We start from the raw sequence: 21,878 nt of genomic DNA, 5'->3' as shown, positions 1-21,878 counted from the left end.
ATTTTCTGCTTGGCTCAGAAGATGATGGCTACACAGCTGTCTTCCTGAGTGCCAGTCCAGGGAGGACATCTTATTCAAATGCACAGTAAAGGTCTCAAAGCTGCATGCACATGAGGCCAGCCCTATCCATACTGTGTACATGGAGCATCCTCAGACAGCACAGCTGTCCCACCAGGCTCTCCCAGCACTTGCCCTGCTCCTGACTTCTCTGACACCACCAGGCAGCCTTTAGAAGGGAACCCTCACACATCCTTGCCTCTGATCCTCATGGCCCTCTAGGAAAGCAGGAGAGGCTCACAGGTGATATAGCACATCATCCTTCCCACATTTTATAGGCTTCATAAGCAAAGGAGATCAGCACCTGCCCCTACAGGACCAGCCTTCACAGAGAAGGAGGCCGGGGAAAGCACACATAGTACTTCGTGAGCCTCATCAGATAAAAGGGGATAGATGTCAGCTGTATGATGGATACGGTCCTGCTTATGGTGTTTGGCCAACGCTTTTCTGAGGCACTTAATAGCAAGCATGCAGTAGATCCAGCCTTCTGTCCTGCCCTGTGTTGTGTAGCCTAGTCAGCACACAGAGACTTCACATGGTAGAGTGCTTCTGGGGTGGTGAGGAGGAGGGAGGCATTATTCAGCTGTCTTTGGAAAGTGACTATTGCAAAGAGAGTATTGCAAAGTCTGGGTGAAGCTGTGGCTGTCTCCAGCATATGTACTGGCTGGAGGGATCTCTAGGTGACAGTCTTTGTGACACTGCAACAGGACAGTGAAGATGCAACCATTGTTTCTCTAGTACAATTGTCAGGAGCTGATAACTGCAAATTCCCTGTTGCAAAACTTCCGATTTGGGGATAAGTTGAAATATGAAGGTATTCAGCCTTGTCCCTTTCTTGTCCTCTTGCTTCCACTGCAGCGCTATGCAATAGGAGCTATAGATGTCTACTCTCATTGCAAAAAAAAGCTTTTTGTCTAGAATAATGCGGTGCTTGCACCAAATAAGATGCTCAGTACCTCCTCAGTACCCAGCAGTGCCACAGTGCCTTGACTATGCTGCACAGACTGCTGCACTCGGAGCTGGCTCACTTTCTCAGGTCAAGCTGTCTTCATGCTGCTCTTTCAGCTGCTTTTTTCCTGTACCTGTCCAATACAAAATGTGTAAATAGTCCTGAGAGAATCCAGAATTTCCTCAACCCTGCTGAAGTGTTTCCACTACTTCTTCCACCGAAGAAAAAGTGTTTCCCTCTCTTTTTCTTCTTGCTCTTTCCATGGAAATATTAGCCTATGGTGGAGGAAGAAAGAAAAGTTTAACAAGATAGCCTTACCTAATGTGTCTCTTAGCATAAATGTGAGAGGTTTCTTGTCTGAGAATTGGGACCTCAGGGCCTACAAGTTGTGTCTCATGATCTGAGGCAATGTCATACCCCTTAATTGACCCCCCACCCAAGTACTTTCCATACCTAACTACAGATTAGAGGATGCCACAGCAAAGTGCAAGATAATGAGTTTAAGCATCAAGGAACGGAAACATGGATTTTCAGGTGTCTTCAGGAGTGACAGGTTTTTACTGAGGTTTAAGCACCTACAGTACCAGTTTAAGCAGTCTGAACTCCAGTGTTTCTGGTTGGGCAGCTCTTGATATGTCCCTGCCAGAAAAATTAGCTTTGTGGATTGCCCTTCATGCTTTCACCACTGACTTGAAGGGAGCATGACTGCAGCCCCTTAAATTGCCTTGTCTGGACAAAGACTTACAATGCCTATTTTGGAGGTGCTAAATACCTAGAGGTCTCATTGTTCTCAGGGAGAGGCATATATGTAACTACAAATATTAAACAAACAAACAAAACAAAACCAAATTGTAAAATAATAATTTATTGAAAACACAAAATGATGGCAAATATATTGCTCAGTCTTAAGCAATACCTCAAGTTTAAAACTGGAAATATTTCTTAGTGCAAATATCAGATAAGAAATAAATCAGCCTATGTTTGACCCAGGCTTATCAGCAGTAGTTACTGGATAATCAATTCAAACATTACCTTGTTAATAAACAGAAATATTCTCGACACCCTCTAGGGCATTCTAAGTCAGATATTACTCAGAAAACATTTACCATTTTGCAATATCATATTGATATGAGAAACAGATTTTCTTTTGCATAACTCCAAACTGGTGCTACGCTCTTCCTGATAACTTAAGAAAAACGATAATAAATTCTTTTTTCTTCATAACTTAACTGATACAGAACTGACCTTGAAAGATTTTGTTGTTTATTTTAGTTGATTTTCTTTATTTTTTTACCAGCAGAGTATTTTTCCTAAAAATATCTTCAGGCAGATTTTGAGATTTTTGAATACTGTCTTTCAGAAGCCCTACTCTCCTGCAGAGTTCTTTTCAGCCTTCTTCACCATGTGTATCACAAGTAAGAACATGACCCTCAGCTATGAAACCAACCTGACACATATTTTAAATTGTTAAGTTGCAGCAGTTTCTTGCAGTAATAATGTGTGTTTGCTGTTATAAACTTTATACAATAGCTACAATACCAATAGAAATTGTCTGTTTAAATAAATATTTTAAAAAAACAGAACGGGTGACTAACCCTACATGTAGATTTCACCACTTTCTCACCTACAATGCTATATAAACATATGATTTTCTGCAATTGTATAAAAATATATTTTAATAATATTAGATAACGCTATCAGACTTGTTACAATTTCAAGTTAATTAACAGATTAGCTTAACATATGGCCAGTAAATGTCATAATTGCTCTAGCTCAACATTTCTGATTTTTGTCTGGTTTAAACCAGAACATGAAGGACAGTATGAAAGGTTTATGCAGCAGCCCTTTGAACCACTAATACATTAAATACAAGAGGAGACAGCAGGATGGGGAAGACTCTTAGTCTATTCTTATTTTGTGTGTTGTTTACCAGGCTGCCTGTACTGACTGGAAAATTCATTGTACATTAACTTTAGGTTCTGCTTTTCCTCCTGAAGAGTGACTGTGGGCTGAGTGGCAGAGCGAGATGTTACTTTTACAATCTCTATCCTATACACATTAAATACAGTGACTGTTTCTGAAGATGGTGTTTCTGATGTTTCTTTCCTTACTGTTTGTTTATTATCATTTTGGGGAGGTTGTTTTGTTTTGTTTTGCTAATGTTGTGCTGTTGGAACAGAAGCAGATAAAACAAGTTGCAGCAATAAGCACTCTTCAGAAAATCACTTTATCTTTGAAATTGTTTTTCTATGGTTACTTTGTAGTTTTAGTGTCTTCCCTCATTTGCTACTTTATCATTACAGTTTGTGTGCTAGGAGCTATATAGTACTCAGCTCTGCATCTGTGAATAGAAATTACATAATTAAAAGCCAGGCAGCAACATATCCCATTTACGCATTCACGGCTGCGTTAGCTTCCTTATTTCTCAGATGAAGTCTGTGAGCACTTGCTGTTCAGAAACTCGGTGTGTCCACATGTGGCAGGTTTGCTGTGACACATTGCCTGTGTGTCACTTTGATCAGTGTCCATTCAGTACAAGCACAGTACTTTCTGATGTGCTGTTTTGATCTGCTTGTTCCTGCAAGATATTTGCCCATGTTTGCTGGGCATCTGCAACTTACGCTTCAACCAGACAATCTGATCTCCCATCCAGAAGACCAAAATCCACTATTGCTCTTAGATGTAGCTTCCAAGCATGAAAAATCAGACATGCAAGGGCACTGAAAATATGGCAGACCTAGATGCACTTTTCTGTTTATTAGTTACTTAGGTGGGTAACAAAACTTCAAGTAGCAGCATTACTTTTCTCCCTTTTAGAATATTTTCTCTTTGACCAAAGGTCTGCTTATGGGGAAAACTACTTCAAGCAACATTTTCCATAGACAGGACCTTTCCCTTGCAAACACAGCACAGCTGTACTACCTGACTTTCTGCAAGTGAACAGTCTGCAGTGGAACCGATTATTTTAAATGGAGGATGTAAGTGTTGCGCTGGACTGTGGCCAGGACACTTGGAGCATTTCAGAACTCAGCCCTTGTTCTCTTTGGTTTGATATTTTGTCAAATTCAAAATGTGCCAGTTGTGCATCAAGTTTGTAGTACAATTTAATTGCTCCATAGGAAGAAACCAATAATTTTCTGATATATTCAAGGGAGTTTTTCAAGGGCTGATTAAGAACTTGTTGTGGAAACATGCCTAATTTTCAAATGAGCATTTCAAACAAATAAGTTGCATGTGCTTTAGACCACTTGTCTTAAACATATGCAATTAGTTTGTTTTTAGAGGTGGGGGGAAAAAATTTCTCTCTTCCTGATAGCAAAACTTGCTCTCCTAATTTTAGATGAAGTATATATGATTACATAACTCTGTGGTATTTTCACATTGGAAAAATATTATCAATCAGAATACCCTGAAGCATTGGTGTTCTCTGTTTGCAGAGTGCTTGGAATGCAGCTGTCTCTAATTCAGATTGCATGATTCTGTAGGTAGGAAGATCTGAAAACAAGGAAAACTTGGAATTAATTACTTGCTTTGGAGAATCAAGAGAGCAAGTGGGGTTGATAGCCTTCAAAATACATATTTTTGCAGTCATCTACTTTTCTTTTCCCAGTATAACTCAGGAATATTTGAAAAAGAAATGTAGGGGAAAAAACCCCACTCTTCCTCACTATGGTAAGACAAACTTGTTAGATGTCTGACAAAAGCTGGAGCAATTCTTCCAGCCCCATTATTCAAAACTTCTGATTTCTGTTTAGCTTTCATTTCAGGTTATGTTAATGGATGCTGGTAGAGGAATTGTCACAGTTTGAAACAGAATTGCAAGTCAGACCAAAATGTCTGTGCTTAAGTAAGATGTTCATATGAGACTGATGTGTGTTTATGCAGATGCGTTGTTCTTATGACGTGAAATGTGACTAATGCTTATCTCTGATTTACTGTATGGAAACTTGCGGGTAGATACTATACTCTTGAGACTGGAAAATGAGTTTGGACATTTGGCATCTCTTTCTCACATACTTGCCAAGCTAGACAACTTTCTACATAACTGTTGCCTTTTTGGAAAATACTTAAACTATTTCTTGGAAAGTGGTTGAAGGTTGGGCAGAGTTTGTTCTGGGTTTTACAGTATTTATTATTGCATAAGAAGGTTGTGTCTTACTTCCATGGACGTCTGGCTAAAGACTTGATGGGATGGAGGCATGCTTCCTGACACAAAAGAAACCCTACTGGAGACAGTGAAAGGCAGTACTACATACAGGTCGCTGTACCTGCTACACATTCATATTTACATTTGGGAAATAAGTACTCTAGATGACTCAAGATTGGGTCTGTGATGACGTAGCTTTGAAATAATCCTACTCTGTAGCAGGGTCCCCAAGAGTACAACCAAAAGGTGACAGAAGATGATGGTAGAGGCCCTGAGGATACAGGCATGAGCAGGTAACAGGAGGCCAAGGATGGAAGCACAGATCACAAATAGTCAATTACTGGTCACTAAAGGAGTGCACATTTTGCCTGTGTAAAGTATCTTTACTATGTCACTGGTAAAGTAAATTTGGACTCTACAGAGACTGTGCATGTGTGTATGTGTATGTGTGTTTTCCACCCCAACATGCCCACACAACAAAGTGATTGATACTGCAGCACCGAGTCAGAATAAACTGATGCAACCACTCACTTGAATGAATATGAGAATTTCAAACCTCCTCTCCGCTCCATCCCCCAGTTTCTTTCATCTACTCTTAAAAATCTCAGGACATCAAAACATGACTACATGTATGCATTTATGCACATGGATAGTCCCAGCAAAGTTAAGGGAACAGAGTCCTGCTTCCTCTCCCACTAGTGCATTTGTTGGAAGACAATTATTCTTGCCTTATTTGACCTTTGGATTTGTTCCTAGCTTGCTGCTTCCTGCCCCATGTATTTGTACATTGCTCAGAAGAGTGCAGTTACAGCCCAGTAGATTATAATTAATTGAATTGCTAGAGAAGTATCTGATCCAGAGAGTAATGGTCCTGCTGTAGGGAAGAAGAACCAAGTAAAATAAGGAAGAAAAGTACTAGGGTATGTATTAGTATTTGTTTTATTTTCTCTTTTGAGGTTAGGGTTTGTCTAATGCTCTATTTTTTTTCAGCATCGAATTAGATTTGTGGGTGGAGGAGAAGCAGTCCATACAATGATGTGTGGATTCTGTGGTATTCTTTGGTTTTGGCAGAATATCTCAATATTAATTGAAATTTTAGCTTAAGAAGTGCTGTGATTTGGAATGAAAACTGAGAGATAATAATTACAAAAGTACCAACTTGTAATTTTGAGAATTCTGGCAAAAACTAACTTTTTTATATGGTTCATTTTATGACTTTTAAAAGTAGTCTGTGCTTGCACAATAACTGCTCTCCTGCATCATCACAGTGCAGCAGAATTACACAGCTGCAGTTCTTAGGTAGTCCCAATAATTTCACATTACATTTACCCATGGTAGAGCTCAAAAGTAGCCTTTACCTTTCTGTGAACTCAGTCTGGAAAGGCAGTGAATAAACTGCCTATAGTTCATGGACAAAAGCCCAGGGTCCTACGTTAACTCCAAATTATGTCATTAGCAGACTATAAACCTGTATCTCCAATCTATCAGAAAAGTATCACACAGCTGCTACTCAGCTGGAGGTGGTCTCCCCCGTCCTCTTGAAACTGTCATTGCTAAGAGTAAGGCAGAGAAGATGTGAATGAGCATGAATACAAAGGCAATGTGTAGCACAGATAATTAAAAACAAAAACATTACTTTGGTGCAGACCAACTTCTGGGAAAATTATTGTTTTGTGAAGTATGCAGGCCAGACCTGGTGAATGACAAAGTCAGATAAATTGTCACACGTGCCATATGTTATGTCCTTGGTTCAAAAGCTCCCCAGAGGCAAGTTTTGAGAAAAAAATCATTGCAGGACTGGATTAATTTCCCTCTTTCCCATTCCTCATGAGTTCTCAACAGACCCAAAATGATTTGCAGAAGAGGGTCAAATTTGACAGTGGCTTTAGATTAAAAGCAAAACCAAAACCAAAAACCCAACAAACAACACTACTGAGAAACAGAAATGTTGGGGCTTTTCATTCACATACACGTCAGAGTTAAGGGCTTCTTTACCAGAAGTCTCACTGTTTTTTTAAACAGCATTGACATTTTAGTTAGAAATTATGCATTTGCTTATGAATTCACAAATGTTAATGGAAAAGGTTCTAAAAAGGATCAACTGGTTGAAAATGGAGAGAGGAGAGTGAGTGAAACAATGCTAAAGAGAAAAAAGCCCTCTGAGGTGAGCTGAAGGCACCAGTTTTAAGTCTTTTGTTTCATTCAGAATGTCCCAGTTTTGCTCTCGGTATGTTTATGCCAGACCGATATTGAAAATATGCTCTACCAAAACCTGAAGGGCTGCTGATGGTCTCTGCGTAATGGTGACCTTTGGGATCCAGGTTTTTCTTTGCATGAGATAAACATAAAACATGCAGTGCTCCTGTGAAGCTAGATCAGCATTATTATCCCTTTTAGAAATTATGCTTAGTCCCTGCTTTCACAGTGCTGGCTCAGTGATGCTCGTATTTATTAGCTACTTTTAGCACTATAAGTTTTCCATATGAACAATATCTTTAAGGAATATTTTCATTTAATACCCCAGAGTAGAATTTACTTCTCTTTCATCTCTTGATTTTGCTTACCAGCTGCCACAGATGTAGCCTTAAAACCAGTATGATTTCATAAAGGATTTCTAGAGAAACAATGACTTGTTCTACTCCCACAAATGTAACCAGGGAGCAAGAACCAATCTCCAGCTAATAACATTCGTTATAACTGAACTTTGCCTTTGACATCTAGCCACACAATTGCCTATTTAATCTGAAATACTTAGAAACACCAAGCTAATTATATTCCTATAAGGGCAGCATGTCAAAGTTAAAGAAAAGCCTGATAGAAATTCAACATGTGTCTGCTTCCTCACACCTTGCTCATTTTCTCCCTCCCTTTCTCTGTGGCAGACTTTTAAAATCTTTACACTATTCTCTGTAACCACACCAGCATTAAACAAGGGTTGCGGGGATGGGGGTGGGGGAGGGGTATGCATAATCTCTTGTCAGTAGAAATGGAAATAAAACTTCTTTTGTCCTTTGCTGTAATTTGGATATAATTGCTGGGAAAACATGGAGTTCAGGGATTCTAAACAGCTGTTGGCTACATCATTGTATAAAGTGATCAAAGCTGCAGGTGAAGGAAACCGGTCAGACATTCATTCAGGTCTTGTCAGTTCAGATTTAACTCAGAGAACTGTACTAAAACCCAATATAGTGATTACTGTATATTGCAAAGGAAATACTGGTTAGAAAGTTTCTGCTATAACCTTATTTTGTATTCCAGACTGTTGAGATAAAATACCTTAAAGCTATTGGGGTATTCATAAAGATGAACCATATGAGAATTTGGACAATTCACTTCATAATTATAAATTGCTTTTTAGCAATTCATTCACATTGCAGGAGAAGCCAGTAAGTTCACTTTGTTGTTAATGCATAGGTACTAAATCAGATCTGAGGCCTAATTAGTTGAGTGCACTGTCTCTTAGAGTGACTAGATGCGGATACATCTGATAGCTGTGCAAAAAGCAGGCTGGTAGGAAGAAAATCTTTCCTCCACATTAGGTCTTCCATTTTATCTCAAATAGCAAAAGTAACTGAACTCATAAAATGAGAGTTTAAATTTAAAGAGTCACTGTTTGATGGTGGTCCTCTTATCTGCATGAAAGTCAACTCTGTAAACCTTCCTAAATTCTTGGCTTCACCTCTGAAGAATGCTTACAAAGCTTTCTTTAATGAAGTTTAGTAATAGCTGGGTTGGCTCTAAAATGAGAAAAACCATGCAAAGTATTCTAAGTTCTTTAAAATTCATAAAACAAGGAAAAGCTAAGTAATTGACATAAACTGCTCTCATGTAATATAGAAAACACAAATAATTTTTCATGTCAAATTTTCCTTGTGGAAAGTCTGTAAAAGAATAACTTGTTTCTTTTTTTTGCTTTACTAAAATAAAGAAAATTTTTTATTTCATTCACGCTTGCCTAACAAATTTCACAGTACAATTTCATATCTATACTTCTTTTGGTACTGACTAACCCCTTAAACGTACTAGAGGACCAATCTTCAGGATTAAGCAAGAGTGATTCCCAAAACCAGACTTACACTTCTATATTCAATGAAATGCATAATGAATTATTGTCTTTTAAATGTATACGAATTACTATAATTGTCCTGATATCATAACTGATATGCCAGAGTTAGTGGGTAGAATGCAGATATTACAAACATACTTCTGAGGGGTGATCTGAATGCTATCATGAAAATAAAATTTACTTTTAGACAGACAATTATCCTGGTGGTTATGTGTGCCTTGACAATGCATGAGGTAGCTTAAATGCTACCTGCTGAGCCCAGAGAAACTGTCCTTAGCCTGTTAAGTGTCATGTTGAGGGAGTTAAGAGCAGGCATGCAGGTACAGATCTGTTTCAATGTCTCTTCTTCAGAGGGACCGCAGCTATAGCCAGCATGTCAAGTCATTTATGTGCATATAGTAGCCTGTACTACCTGGTAGAATTTGGAAAGGTGAAGGTTACTTGTAATAGTCGAGTAGATAAGAGCCCCAGCTCCAACTAAAGCAATAGCTTTTATACATAAATTGCATGCAGGTTGCTTTTCAATTTCTGTAACTTGAGCTGGTACAGGATTTTGGCAGCTGGTAAGGCCACCTAAGTTGTCTCTGGGACCAATGTTTGGGGCCACTGGGTAGCCTCACAGCAGACAGCTCTACTCAGCAGTCAGTTCTCTGTGGTCATAAGCACCTAACCCATACCCGTGTCCCTGTTGTGAGCTCTTGCATGATCTCATGCAGCAGAAGTAATTGGAAAAAAATTAAAATGTGGCTTTCGCTAGGCACCTCTGTAAGCCCCTGGGAGTAGGGGTGGCTGGCAAGGTGGAGCAGAGGGCAACTGGAGCAGGTAACCCTTGGGGGCAGCTGGGACCATGCTCAGCCCAGCACCATGAGCTGCAGTTTGGTCCATGCTCATCTCTTGCATGTGCTGGAAAAACCAGCAGGTCCTGGCTGAAGGGTGAAGGCAGGGAACTGCCTGTGCTTCTTGGCAGTGCATCAGTCAGGTAATTTGAGGGGGAAAACTGGCTTATTATCTGAGTAGGTGTCTTAAAAGAAACCAAACTCCTTATTTTTAATAAATTGTTTTCTTAAGGCACTTAGCTAAAGTGAAAAATTCAAATAAACTTGAAACAAGATAAATACTGTAGGCTGTGGAAATAATAGAAACTGGATGTAGCAAGTTTGATCATGCCAGTTGTGTTTCACTCACTGTTTGCCTTCCCCCTCACATTTGCTACAGTTGGTGCATCTTACCTTCGGGTAAATTGTAGAGTCAGAGAGCCAGAGGCTACAGGCTGCATCTGCTTCTTCTCATGCTCTTATTAGGTTACATGCAGCCACAGAACTAGTAGTTTTAGCACAGCCCCATCAGAGTGTGACAAGCAAACAGTCATGGTTCAGAGTTTTATATACTAGTCTTATACCCATGGAAACCAGTGCGCTTAAAAATACATTAAATTTTTTAAATAGGATACAGAAAGAGAAAGAAAAGGCTAAAAATCTTTGACATATAAAGCAGTGAAGCTTTTGGTTTATTAATATGGTATTGCACTCCTGGTACTTCTTTTCCATTTAGGTAGAGAGAGATTGCTATAAGGAAAAAACACCTTTCAAATCTTATTCTTTCAGATATTATTAAAAATATCTGAAATTTCCCATTTGAAGTGAAAGCTCAGTTGAGATATATTAGGCAGATGCTATTAGAGATTTCTTGTTTATGCCTGGGCAGCGACAGGGAAGTACACGTACATAAGAGGGGACAATACCCACAGCTTCTTTACCCATTGCCAACACATTAGTGAGGTTGATGCTAGAGGAACCCAACTCAGCACATGATCTCACTAGTCCCACTAAGTCCAGCCGGGCTCTGTGCAGCAGCCCATGTCACCGCTTGTAGCTGCTGCTGTGGTCACCAGCCAGTCTGCAAAAGACCTGTTTTTAGCTGTCAAAGAGTGAGAGGTGAGGGGGAGTGGGGCTCAGAGGGGGCACCTTTTGGACGAGCAGGATGCTGCTGCCAGGGTCCAGACGAGCGTCACCATCACCTCTAGAGCAGACTTGCAAATCTCCCTCTTGGACACACCTGTGTTGTGGCCAGCATGTGCCCTCCCTGCCAAGCATCTTGAGCAGGCATTTGCCAGCTTGCATCAGGCATGGAGCTGCTGTACCAGGGCAGGCATTTGCTACTGTCCTGCTGAGCGCAAGCTGTGGTGTTTCTCCCACCCAGAGCAAGCATGGAAGATGTGGCTTGCTGACTGGGGCTAGCCAATTCCTAATAGCCTGACCCCATCAGGGCTGGGCTGCCCAAGCAAAGCATGAAAAAGTGTGTGTGGAAGAAAAATGTGCAGACCATGTTCCCGTTTCTGGATGGTGTTCTTAGCTAAGCTGACCAACATCCTCCTTTTCTGGCCACTGAGTCCAGGAAGGTGCAGTGGTGTTGGGGTAAACATGAAGATCCCAGGACACAGAGCAGCTGGAAACAGGATATATTAAAATCAAAAGTTTTAGATCATTAATCCTTCAGCCATTCTATGTTTCTCACTAAGTAATTTTTAAATTACTGCAAAGTGAAAGGGAGACCTGGGCAACCTCATCCCTCCCTTAATTTATTTACCAGTGAGGTCTAAAATCTTTCACCTATCTTTCATCTGTTGTTTCCTCTTTTTTTGTTTGCTATACATGAAATTAAAATGATTGTTGGTGATTACTAGTCTGGAAAGGTCTCCCAAGAGGTTCAGCCTTCTGCAGCAGTATGAACTAACTGCATGGCTGTGATACTGCTGGGAGAGATTGTGCAAATTTTTTTGAGTGTATCTGAGATTTTCCAACATATCTTGAAGCAGTGGCCAAGCTGTTAGAAAACACTTCCTAACATTAAACCTAAAGCCCCCACCAGGGTTTAGGCTCTTAGTTTCCTGCCCTAACTCTTGTGGACCAGGAAACAAGATTTTTCCCCTGCTCCTTTGCAGCTGCCTTTTGTACACGTCAGGAGTGTTGTCATGTTCCCCTGACATTAAATTAAACAGTCCTATTCTTGCAGTCTTTCCTTGCTGAGCACATTTTCTAGACCTCTGGCTATTCTCACTGCTCTCTTCTGGACTCCCTCCAGCTTCTCCCCATCTTGCAGGAAGTGCCTTGCCCAAAACTGGATACAGTGGTTTGGCTGAGGTTTTGCAAATGCTGACTGGAGTGGAACGAGTACTGTATGAGCCCTCTAGGTTATGCCTCTGTTTATATATTCTAGTACAGTGTTTGCTTTTCTAGCAACAGCAGCAGATTAACTCCTGCTAGCTCCATATCCACTATGACCCCCAGATCCTCTTCTGCAGAAGTACTACCCAAAAATGTGGGTATCTGTCTAAGCACTGAGTGACTTTGTCTACATGCAGTACCTTCTTACTGAACAACACCTGCTTAAAAAAAAAAAAAAGTCAATTTGTCAAGATCATTTTAACTGTTCATGATGTTCACCAGTGCCACTGCCTGTACCTTTAGCTCAGTGCCTAAAATTCAGTAGGGTTGCTTCCTAGTTCAATATCCTAGTTGCTGAAAATGTTGATTTGCACAAAGACAAGGACTTAATCTATGCTCGTGTTTTTGTAGTAAATGGCTGAGCACTTTTCTGGTATGATTCCCCAAATTTGCTCCCACCCAACAGTATTTCATACTGACCTGGTTTGCCTAGTTTACTTATAAAAATATCACATCATCCAATGTCAAAAACATTATGAAAGGCAAGATTTATGGCTTCTATTGTTTATTCACAAGCCTTTTACCTTATTGTAGAGGAAACGAGATCGGTTGGATGTGATTTTGTTCTTGATGAATCCTTCCTGACTGTTAAAAAATGGTTTGTATAGTATCAGTAGATCCTTTTTCAAACTTTCAAATTTGCAGTATTTTTTCTTAAAACTTTTGCTGATCAGTTAATTTAATTGGTTAAGGCAAAATTCTCTTAGCTTGCACAGCTTAAAATACAGGCCTCTGTACAATACCCTGCAGTGTAGAGCAGGATTTGGAAACTTGTGTTGTAAGGCATTGCTGACTCTAGAGGAAGATCAGCCTAACCAAATGATATTAAGGAATAGGTTACCAGGCATAGGATGAAACAACAGCTAGATCCTGTATCTCAGGACCAGCAATAAGAATAGACTCTTATGCTCTTAGCAAGCAACTCACTCAGAGAGAATAACAAAGACATAGAAAGAGTGTAATTACTCCAAGTTTTGACTGCCAATAGTGACTATTGTTATTAAAAGCTATGATAGGATTTTTGCAATGATGTCTTGGAAAGCCGTGAGTAACTTAAACTCTTTAGGCAGTCAGAGAATAGCTTACGTGAAGAGTAGACTCAAAAAGCAACAAAACCCAAAATGGATACAGCATATAGATGTTCTTCATAAATAAGTCAGAGCTGAACATACAAAGAGGAGTAAGAACTACTGATGAGCCTAGAAAATGTTACCACTAGAATAAAGGAATATAGTTCAGGGAAAACCTGTGGGCTGAGGCAAGTAGTGTTAGCTATAGCAGGTATTTCATAATTGTAGACATCAGAAGTCAGCAATCAGTCTTTTGAACACTTGTAGTAACAGTATATAGAAAGGAATAGAGGCAACCATTGCATGCATCTTTCATACTTCCATGAATCAGATCACTATGCATTCAGTGTTTCAGAGTCACTAAGGTGTCCCTGCAGCACTGCTGTGAAGGATGAAGGTAGTATTTTATAGAGGAGTTGTACCAAAAATGGGCCATGAAGTGGAGGTGGGTGCGGTGGGGGTTACACATTCGGAGTGCCAAAAAGTACACTCCAACATGGAACCTGTAGGTGGTTTCTTTTTTCTTCTTCTTTTTTGTTATTTTTTTCCTTTAGATCTGCCACAGAGTGACTTGCCTTAGTTTGCATGAGAAATCAGTGAACCTGACCAGTTTCATGTATTTTTTTAGTGTCACACTCTGGCCTTTGGGCTACTTTTTATGCACAGTTTTAACTTGTCCTCAGAGAACCCTGCAGCCTCCCACATTACAAAACCTAATGATCAGTATTATCTCCACTGACATCCGTAAAAAGGAGGCACAGAAAAGCTAAAGCTACATTTTCAAAAACAACTTTTCCCACTGGTATATCAAGAATTATGGCTTTGAAGGTCTTAAGCATACCTACCTCTTACAACATTCGTAACTGTTGTTTAGATGGGCTTCCTGCTGTCCCAGGGCTCGGTGCAGCAATCACGGCAGCCACCATGTGTCCTCCTGGCTCTTCTGCGGCAGGCGGCATGGGTGTGCTGGTGCTGGGGAATAGGATCTTCTGGTGCAGCCATTCAATTTCTCCCTTGGGGATTTTAACTCTGGTTTTACAACTGCTTGCTTTTATTGGAGTCAACAATTTTTGTGAACACATAGCTCATTCACTATTTGGTTTTCTACTTCTTGTGAGTGCTGGGGAATACAGCAATAAATCAAGAAAATAACACATCACTGGACATACATGACTGTTCAGATTGGCAATGTGAGATGCATACTCCTACAAATTCCATGGTCGAAGACAGTGACATGTGTAATTTTGTTTCACAGGGAAAAATAAGAAAATATTTTTAGCAACTAATAGAAGATAAGGGAGTTCCGAGTACATTGGATAAAGTAGTCTCTCTGACCTAATACTTCCTTTTTGTTTGCTTCCTTTTCTGTAGCATCCACACATCATTCCACAAATAGTAATGAAACCAGAAAATCAGTTTGTGGTACAGGACTGGCGTGGAAATGGTGTACTCTGGAGTAGTACAAGGTGAGGCCTGCCAATTTGAAGGTGAATAATGCAGTCCCAATTAGCCACAAATACACACCTCCAAAATACTGTAAGAAGCTGATCGCTACTCAGAGCCATTTCAGAAGTCACCCCTCTCTCAGGTGCAAATAAAAAACACCTGTTGCGGCCTTCAGTTACTTTGACACACTGGCATACTGAGGGTACAACATGCTAGTTTGTGCCCTCTAAAATCCCAAATTATCAAAGAAGTTCTGTTCTGTAGCACAGGAATTGCTTGCAGTGCATAGGAAATTGGGAGGTGTCTAGTGCCATTCACTTTTCTGCCAGCTCTCAGACGGACAGCAGTCGTTCCTGTCCCGTGCCTCTGCCTCCTGCCTGTATTGTAAAAGCAAATTCCTGGCTCAGAAATAGGCAACATGAGGCCCTTAATCCGCTTTCCTCTTCCACACTGAACTTGCATAATCCACGAGAGAGCCAGGCCAAATCTGGTTATTTATAATCCAGCAAAACTCTGGCCTGCTGTCCTCATGGGTCCAGAGGGGTTTTCCCAAAGTGCAGAAGACTGTGATGTTCACCATCCTACTTCTGGTAGTTTGCTTTAAGAATATTAGTGCTAAAAATTGTCTACAGAAAATGTAGCAACATGGTCTATTTTAAATACATGTTTTGCCTCAGATATACCTACTACCCTGAGATATAGATAGTTTTGTTTACTGTAGTGTCAAAAATGCTCTTATTGTATGAGTTAGAATATTGAAATTATATGTTCTGAAATGAATATCTCTGCCTATCCCCAATAGTTTGTTATTGCTTTGAGGCCTCTGGGAGATGTTTCTCTTGGTTTTGAGTGATATTCCTAATCTAATGCATTTCTTAGCGTTTTCTGAGGTTGACTATAAGGTCAACCAGAAAACAGTATGTTATCCTCCAAAGGGAAAAAAAGAAAGGACACAGGTAAATATACTACCAGTCATCAAAAATCCAGTTACTTAACAGCACTATATCACCTCAAGAGAGAGTTTGTGCTTAAGAGGATGGTTTGGTTATGAGGTGTGTGGGAATGGGTTCAGTGCTTCATGTGCAATTCTGAGAGATACAGGGAAGCCCAGCTTTCTGAAGCAGGTTTACATGTATCACTGTGAAATAAAAAAAAAGACTGCATGATTTTCAGAAGTTGGAACACACCTTACTTGCCTCTGGACATAACGTTACTGCACTATTTGCAAATAATGTCTGTTTTCATTATGATACATAACTTCAATTGCTGAGATTAGTGTTTAGAAATGTAATAGGTGGGAGTGTAAAATAAAAGGGTATTGACATTGCAGCAGAGCGAGGCAGAAATTACACGAGAAGAGATTTTTGTCCCCCTTGTGACTTTCTTGTGGCCCAACAGGATAAAGACCCATTCTGGATGCTAGTCCCAGGTTATCTTCACCTCTCAAGCACATTAGAGCAGTGCAAATCGCATTAAAACAGCTGGGGAAAAATGAATTTTCAGGGAACCTGTGTTATGACTTCTTTCCCAGTCAGTCCAAAATTATTCCCTGTCCAAAAATTACCTGATAGCTGATTAAGTGTGGTTTAAACTCACGGGTCCCGAAGCGTCCCGGCAGAAGATGACCTGTGGTTCATGTTGTTCCTCCACACCAGAGCAGTGCAGTCTCTGATGAGGGAATATCACAGTACAATCACCTTAATAATAAAGGAAACCCATTAACAATTAGAGTGGTGACCTCATTTAAAATGCATGAAGAGCGTTAACATCTGGTCAGTAGCAGCCAAGCACCCCAAAAAGGAGAGATAACTTGAGGTTTGCCTTTCAGAAGCCTGAGACAGGGAGAAGGGCAGGGGTAGTGTGCGTGGGCAGAGCACACGTGAGGGAAGCTCACCTGCACCGCGTGCAGTCATGCCCTTCTGCTCAAAGCCTGCATATCTGTAAAGCACAGTCAGTGACACCGTCCGGACTGTGAGAGTGGAACTACGCAATTTCAATCACTCAGCTGAAATGTCTGCTTCACAAGTGAATCAGAAGATTTGGGTCAACACTGTGAGCCTGCTTTTGATCTCGTTTATCCAGCCTAGTAACTCCAGTGGAATAGCTCAGGATTTACAGTTGTGTGAGATCAGATGGATGACTTAACTGTTTCAACATCCTCAGTGTTTTGGCATATAATTTAGGCACACAGTGTTCTTGGATTCTCCTTCTACCTAATTTCTTGGAAATTGGGATAGATACCATTAATCATAGAAAAGGATTTGGTTAAGGTCCCTCTTTACTATCACAGGGAGTCATTCCCTGACTTCCAGATCTTTGCCCATCTTGCTTTCAGGGACTGGGGTAACTCCACTCCTCTCATTTCCCTTCAGAAAGCTTCTCCCCACCCTTAGAACATTGTGTGCTATATTGTCATGGGTTATCAAATACACCTCAGGAATCTGGGTGGGTTATTTGACTCACACAGTTGCTGGACATAGGCTTCTGTGGCTAAAACTTGCTTCTTTCTGACCCTTTGGGCAGAGGGAACTGGAGAAGTGGAGAGATGTAACAGTAGGCTTTGGCAAGATGAGAGGTGGGTTGCACAGCTGTGCACCCCCCTGCTGGTGCCCAGCTCCTCCCTTCTGACTTTAGATGTTCAGATCCTTCAGTAAAAGGACAAATAGCTTCAGATCCTTCAGTAAAAGGACAAATAACAAACGAAATTTGGAGAAGAGTGGCCTATTTTTTCCCCTGGTGTGATCTGGCAATACTGTGAGCTTTAAGAGTTATAGCAAATTGCAAGTCTGCTAACTCAGGACTCCCCACTGAAAAGAACTTTCTCAAATTGCTCAAATTGCTGTATTTTAGAGTGAAAAGCATGAAATACATCTTTTCTCACTTTGTTGATCAAAGTGCGTTTTTAAACAGTGGCAATTTTGCACTTTACATAACCGTTTCCTGCCATGGTTAGCTTTCCAGAATCTGACAGAAATGTTTCCTGCTGCTATGGTTAACTTAGTGATAACTTGCTGCTGTTTATTTACAAATGCAATGTTTAGACATCCTTTTTATACCATCCCCCCCTTTCTTTATTTGGAGAGTGGTTTTGCCCCATACAGCCCTGTCTTCACACAACCTTCCTGTGGACAGCACTGCCAACTCGGGTGGGCTACTGAGGAAACACCAAGAATTTTCTGGGCTTGAAAAGAAAGCAAATGGACTGCAAATTTGTTAGAGGCTACAGGTGGTTTTGAATGGCTGACTGAAGTCTTTGTGGGAAACATTATGGCTCCTGAGCCTCCCAGGGGACTTCATCAGACAGGGCTCTAGTGGCTAGTGACTCATGGGCAGAAACTCACCTCCGAGCAAACAGTAGTGAGGAAAAAGTGACCAAGCCAAAATGACTCACAGGGAAATTAAACCTCCAGAGACAAGGCTGCTTTGACAGTCTGCTAATGCACTTAACTCTAGCAGCTGTCAGTACAGTCAGCGATGCAACTGATTGCATAACCGTGGGAAAGTAAATCAAGATATAGCTGTAAACCTGTGGTAGCCTAGTCCTAAACTAAGCAGCCTCTAGGGCTTGCTGTCCAGTGGCTTTGTTGCAGGAAGTTGGATAGTCAATGGTAAGTCTTGAGTGGATGGCTACAGAGAATTTTATTATGAGCTTAAAACACACTGAAATTTCCAGCTAAGAAGTGCAGCTTTTGGGAAGACAAGGTGTTGAAAGGAGAAATCATGGCACAAAGAGCTTTCTGCGTTCTTATATTTGTTAATGGGAATCTTGAGATGAACTGAAGACTCAAGACTGCAAAAACCACCTGAGAATACATGAAAAAATGCACGCGAAACCTGCTCAGCACTTGCATCTTGAGTATGTGTCTTGAAAGAAGGAAGTCCCTATTGCTGTGACTTCTTTAAAGTTTCAGGATCTGTTCTAAGTTGCATAAGGCAAATTTCCCAATAATACAATTATCTGTCTGGACAGATTCATGGGTTTAACTTTGGACACGTGCAATATGAATTTGAAACAGTGCTGTGCAAACAGGATACTCTTTCTTTGTATAAAACATCAGCTGTTGGGTCACATCTCTTCCTCTGGAATCAACAGCTGGAAAATATTAGATGAGTCACAAGGAGTTGAGAGCTTTTAAAAGCAGCACGCACCAAGTGACATACAGGGTGAAGTCTTTAAACCCACAACTTAAAACACCAAACTGGAATCTTCAGAGCAGTAATAGAGTTAAGATGCTCTGAAATGTTCCAAATTGATAAATGGGATCAAGCTAACATGCTCAGGCAATATCAGAAAGAGTAAGGTAGAAATGAATGTACAAAGAGCATGAGCATCCTTCTGATTTTTTTTTTTTTTTTTTAAGCAGCACTGATTTTGCAGTTACACTGCTTCCTGAGATAATTTGCACCAGCCTACACAGCACTTTGAGCTCTGTCCATATCCTGACAGACAGATGGTAGCTCAGAGCTCTGGATGCACTTAGAAAATGGTTCAGATGAATAGGTGTAGGCAGCTGGGATTCTCAGTATGCTAGTAGGTTACTTGAGGATTTTAGGCTATGTTTACATAGCAGTTAAACTATAAATGCAGGATGTATTTTCTTCTTTGTTCTGCACCATAGGTAGGCAGTACTTGAGTATCCAAATATTGAACTCTTTTTTCAAGAGGATGCAAACTACAGTGTGTCTGCTCTGTTTTACCATGTTCCCCCACTTAGCCTGGGACTAGAGACATGGGGTCTAACTGTGGAAGCCATTGTGTGAATGCTGCCAGGGTAGAGGCGATGCCAAGGTCTTGAAGCCCGAGTTGGGCTAAGCAGGCACAGCTGAGGCATCAAGGCGTGCCCCTGCTTCCACATAGCTGGACAAGGGTCTCATCTCCTGCTACATCTTTTGCCAGTGGGGCTGCCACTCTGCCTCCTCTCCTGCAGCCCCCACTCACAAAATATGTGGGGAGAAAAACCGTCAATGTTTGTCCTCTAAAGTCAAGTCTGCTTCCTGTGTGTTTTCAACAAGGTTATTTCAGAGCTGCATCTGAAAATATCTGTGGTAAATTGAAGTGTAATACTCATGTTTTGTCTCTGCAGAACTCGAGTCTCTTGAGCTCTAGCTAAGAAAGGCACAACTTCTGAATTTCCTATTTCCCCTGAAGTGATTGCTACATTGTCTCCATATTTCTTTTTTTTTTCTCCTGGTCTTTCCTTTCTCTCAGCTAGCATGTAAGTTACCTACGTTTTCATGGCTGTAGCAGCAAAGTCCATATAAGTTCCTGTACTTCTTTTACCGCACCAAAACTCAAATGAAAACAGTGATGTGAGGGATGACAAAAAGGGGTCTTGTGCCTTAGGGCATGGACTCAGTCTGCAGCATGAGTAAAAGGTGAGTGGGAAACGCAACTCCCGCGGATGGTTTTGGAAATGTATAGGGCCACACTGTGTTTGCCAGGGAAATTTTTAGGAAGCCATAAAAAAGCAGAAATTTCTGATTCTAGTCTATCATTATTTCATGATAGGATCATCTGGTTTTGAGATACTTGTAATACAAATAACAACATATTTGGCAACTTTTTCTGAAAGATCTCCGAAGATGAATGTCAGCAGCCTCTCCCTTGGCACCTTGAGCACATTCTTATCCTTCCACCTTTGAAAGTCTTTTCCAAATTTCTAGGTATTACTTCAACCTCTTTTATGACACTGAAGACTACTCTATCTCATCCTACCCCCACCAAGAGCGGTTCGTTAGCTTCACTTCAGACTAAACCAACTCATTTCTTTCAGTCACTTCTCATCAGCCATAGTCTCTGTTGTTCGCACCGCACTTCCTGCATTTCCTGGGACTCTTGCCACTGGGACCCATCTTCTCTGAGCTGGGGTGCCCAAGTAAGATGTCTTATTCCAGTTGTAGCCTTGCCAATGCTGAGTGGTGCCAAGTTATTACGTCACTTGGCTTGCTGGTTATACTTCAGGTTATTCCAGTATCATGTTTGCTTTTTTTTCCACAGGAACATGATGCTGTTGAGACAGATCTGGGCTCCTTTTCATTCCATTTAAATTTGCTTTTTGAGTTTGCTTATCTGGAATATTGATTTTTTTTTTCTTTTTCTTTTGTAATATGGTAGTACAGCTTTAATAGTGGAAATTTAATTGGAATCTGTTTAATTGGAGTCTGGCATTAAAGTAATATTGATTTAAAACTCTTACTTTTTTTTGCATAGGTTTTATATGCAAGCAGACAGAATTTAGCTAACTTCCACTGAATAAACTTATGAATATGAATCAGTTTTTTTAACCACCTCCTGAGGATGTTGTTGGCAGCATAAACTCCAAGGTGTAAGGGTTAATGTTTTCTTCATTTGCTAATTAACAATGCATTTTTTTTAGTACTGGAATTTAACTGATTACACATGCTGTTCTGCCCTACTTTTAATTTAAAATGTGATGCTTGGTGGTACCAATAGCTAGTTCCTAATTAGTGATTTTATCTGCATTGCTTAAAATGCTTTGTGAAAAACAGGTTTCCTATTTTTTATTCGTATTTTGAAGAAATCATCTTTGGTTTTTTTCTTGTTTGATTTGCTGAAGCACAGATTGATTTGCCAGACACTCCATGATACGTTATTGTAAGGTTTGCAGGTAGAACCATTTCCTGAATCAATCTACTTGACCATAATGCTTTAAAAATACTCTCACTAGCCTTTCTATTGCATAAATAATTATGTAATGAGAGGGTTAAAAAGGCAGTTCGTCATGTACTGCATCAGCTGACTGTGAGACACATTCACTGCTTTTTTTCCCAATTGTTTTAATCAACTTTCCAACTATGGGAAGCCTTCCCACCAACCTGAGAAGCACTGACCTGCTCCATTCCCCACCCTTGCCCTACTACCACCTCTCTAGATCAGCTTTTATGCTGCTGATTCTCA

This window comes from Strix aluco, chromosome Z (genome assembly GCF_031877795.1).
Source record: "Strix aluco isolate bStrAlu1 chromosome Z, bStrAlu1.hap1, whole genome shotgun sequence".
NCBI classification, from domain to species: domain Eukaryota; kingdom Metazoa; phylum Chordata; class Aves; order Strigiformes; family Strigidae; genus Strix; species Strix aluco.
This window is presented reverse-complemented; position numbering follows the sequence as displayed.